Here is a 3,696-nt window from a genome sequence, read left to right on the forward strand (position 1 = left end):
TGATTACAGTACCTGATTTACCGCTTATTTCTGGTTTAACTTTCTATCGCAAAAAAAAGTATAAGAGAAAAGGAAGTTTTTATAAAAAAAAGTTTGATAACTTTCCCCCTGTTACACTGAACCTCGAGATAAAGAGTTATCACATTATGTGTCAATGTTCTCTTATACTTTAAATAACGTTGCCTGTTCTTTATCATGTCCGAAATTGCGATTGATTGGATAAAACGAGAAAGTCACAAACCACGATTTAGCGCCTAACTTATTACAAACACAGCTACAGTAAAAACTAACTCAAACTACTTACTAACAATGAAAAAAGAGGCAATTTCCAGAAGGCGCAAACAACAAAGTTCAATGTCAATAAAAATTTCGGGCTTTAAGACATAAACAGGGATGAAAGCACACTAAAGTCAAAGGTCTGGGAGAGAGGCAACGCACATATTTTCGCCCAATTTAAAGCTCCTGGTCGAGTCATTTCGACCGTTTGGGCTGCGATCGAATCATGCCATCACGTCTTGCTGGCCGGCCCCCTTGTTCGCTCACACTCGAGGAGTCGTTGTCTGGAGCAGTTATCATCTCAGGTCCGCTCTGGGTGGGGGCCTCACCCCACGGCCACTGCCGCTGCCCCGCGCCCCGCCCCGCTGCCCGCCGCAGCGCGCCAGGCTTCTTATTGGCCGGCAGTCCAAGCGCAGCATAGCTTTTGCAAACATGATCAGAGCCGCCAGTGGCAGTAAAATCCGATCCCAAAGTCGGACGCAATGTAAACAGGGCTGGGTCGGGGACAGCTTCATTGCAACGACAGTCAGCCTGGGCCACGTCAATTGTACAGTATACAGTATACTTGCACATGCAGGGTGGGTGATCCGCGCCGTCTTTTTTAAATGCTTATACCTGTACCAGATTCACGCGTGTGGGCAGGCTTGCCTACCGTCGTTCGACATGGCGCCTTACAGCGCCATGCGAGTATGCAACCCGTCCGCACGTCACAACACGGTACGGAAAAAGCATAAAACAATGACAGAGCGGATCACTCACCATGTATCGAGGATAGGTGACAAAGGTTTTTTCGTCGGGTCGGTTTACTCCACAAGAATGTAAACATCATAAATATAATTGTAAGTACCCAATTCGCAGGGGTGATAAGATACTCCGAATCCACAGCGAGGGAAAACTACCCCAAGCGTATACGCAATCCAAACAGCACATCTTCTACACACAATTAAGTAAGGAGAGGTTGGGAACAATAGGACACCTTTCTTTAAGCCGCCGTGCACAGCAAAGCTTTTTTACTTAAGATGTCAAGCACGGTGTAGCCACTGTGAAAAAAAGTAGGTAGGTTTACAGGAAAAATTTCCTTGACGCAAGTTGTAAAATTAAAATTTGTAATCGTAAAAAGACATGCAGTACGTATCGACTTCAAATCCATTGGCAAGTAAAAATTGTGCTGTCGTAAATTTACAACTTAAATTAAAATTCGAGTTTACAAAAATTTTGTAAACTTACGACAATTTTACAGTGGTGGTAGAACAGTGATTAGTTAGTTTGTTCTATTTAAAATGCCGAAATACTTTTACTAATCTTCCAGAAACATAATAAGAGCTGTCACGTTTTTTCCTACAGTGCTCTACAGTACGACCATTTCTAACCGGGGGCCAAGTCTAAACGATGCCCTGGTGAATAGGAAGATTTCAAAAAATTCCAGAAAAAGAAAACAATCACGTGGTTTGTGAACGCTCCCAAGCTCACACAACCGGCCCTGTCGTCCCCAGCGGGGGGTCCGGTGCGGCGCTGCCACGGTGTCGGAGCGGGCACCAGCACCAGCGGGCAGCAGCACTGGTGCAGCCAAACTTATCACGTGGTTATTATAAATCCGTGTAGCGCTTTGACAGAGCGTTCTGTCAGGAGACACGACCACTTCATTATCGCTGTCCGTCCTGGACAGGTGTCGGGGAAGAAGATGCAACTAGGAAAGAGAGAAGCAAAAAGCTGGCTGCACATAACTTGCTGTAAAAACTTGACACAACAAACTAGAATACTAAATTCGACAGTACATGTTGTGTTTCAACTGTTAAAGTTTAAACTCAACAACGAAACGTCGTTATTTCATGAAATTCTGGGAATATTTCATGTTGATATTGGTCAATTTGAGCAAGGCAGCATAGGTTGCCCTGCGCGGCGGCTTCTGTGTTGTTCTTTCGCAACAAAGTGCAAAGAAGGTGGGGCAGAGAAGGGTCCAGCAGCGCCACACGCGAGTCAAGGGTGAAAGAAAGAACGCTAGGAGTCTATTCACCGGCCACTTTGATAGCAACAAAGGCCAAATACTAAACCACTTCATGTGGAATCGCACCAGTGAGAGTCAGGGCAAACTTCATTCAAACAATCATTTTCCACTCCGCTGACATAGGGACGGTGCTGCCCCTTTCCGACGAATTGATTCTCAATTCGAACGTCACAAGTGAGGAAGCTGGAGGCCAAGAAGCGATGACCGCACATTTTATGTATCGGCTTGGTACAAGTAGTTCGTCTACCACGAGTTGATCATTTACAAATTGGCCCGTTCACAGTTCAGAGGAAATAAAATAAGTAAGCGCGAGCAGAAAGCCTTGAGTCACACGTGTGACCCAGCGGGAAAAAAAAATAGCTAAATTAACTAATTCATTCGCTTATATGGTCTTAGACCAGAATATTTCCTCGCCTTATTAATTATGACTTGAGAGAGCTAAACAATTATTTAAAAAAATACAATTGTCTAGCAAAAAAGGGAACAAGCTGTGAAAACCAATATATTAGCCGAGATGTTAGCTCTCTTAGCAAAGAATTAGCTCAGCGAGCTAATATTGTGATCTAAGGCTAAATTAACAAATGCATTAGCTATTTTAGATTATTCTTTTTTTCCCGTGTGGTACTCTTCAATTCAAGTACAAACGATTACGCCTGGACTAGGAGGTAGGAGAAGGGGGGGGAGGGGGGCACAATAGTTCTAATATTTAGTGACGGTCCCTCAACGGCCACGTGCCACGTGCTCACGGGCGTGCCCTGCAACAGAGAGCCCGACGTTGTGGACTTGGATGCAATTTGCCGGAGAGATAGATCTGCACGAGCAGTTCTGGCGGGAGAAGGTAACGCCCTCAGACAGACATCTCCAATTTGCAGGGGGTCGAATATAAAGACGGTATCAGGGACCGCTCTGTCCGGCTCCACCTCACCCCGCCTCCTCAGTTGCGGACGCATAAAGGACGTATTCCTACAGAGATGAACAGCGAGCAGATCGGATACAATAGGAGTGAAGAAAAGATCGATACATTGTACTAGGGGAACACCCCGACGATATTCAAAATAAAAAATAGCTCCATTTTCACAATTTTGAGAAGAAAGTCAATATTGGGCCAGCGCTCTTCATCTTCATCTGTACCAGGTAGGTAGCAGCTTGGTGTGAGTCTTTCTCATTTCTTCTAAACTCTGGGACCTGACCTGTATCTGACGAGAATGGTCTCAATTAATCTTATAGTAAGACTCATTTACACAGACGCGTTATAAGATCCGATTTGCACAAAGGACATCACGTCGGCACGCAACGCACTATGATTACTTAAGTCGCCTTATACGTATTTTACGACGGGCACAGGGTAAGTGCAGACTGCGATCTGAAAAACTTGCCCAGGGTCACGTTCGGTTACGCGGCGTAGAGCCACTCAG

The sequence above is a fragment of the Frankliniella occidentalis genome, unplaced genomic scaffold (genome assembly GCF_000697945.3).
Source record: "Frankliniella occidentalis isolate FOCC.00 unplaced genomic scaffold, Focc_3.1 Scaffold20, whole genome shotgun sequence".
NCBI lineage: Eukaryota > Metazoa > Arthropoda > Insecta > Thysanoptera > Thripidae > Frankliniella > Frankliniella occidentalis.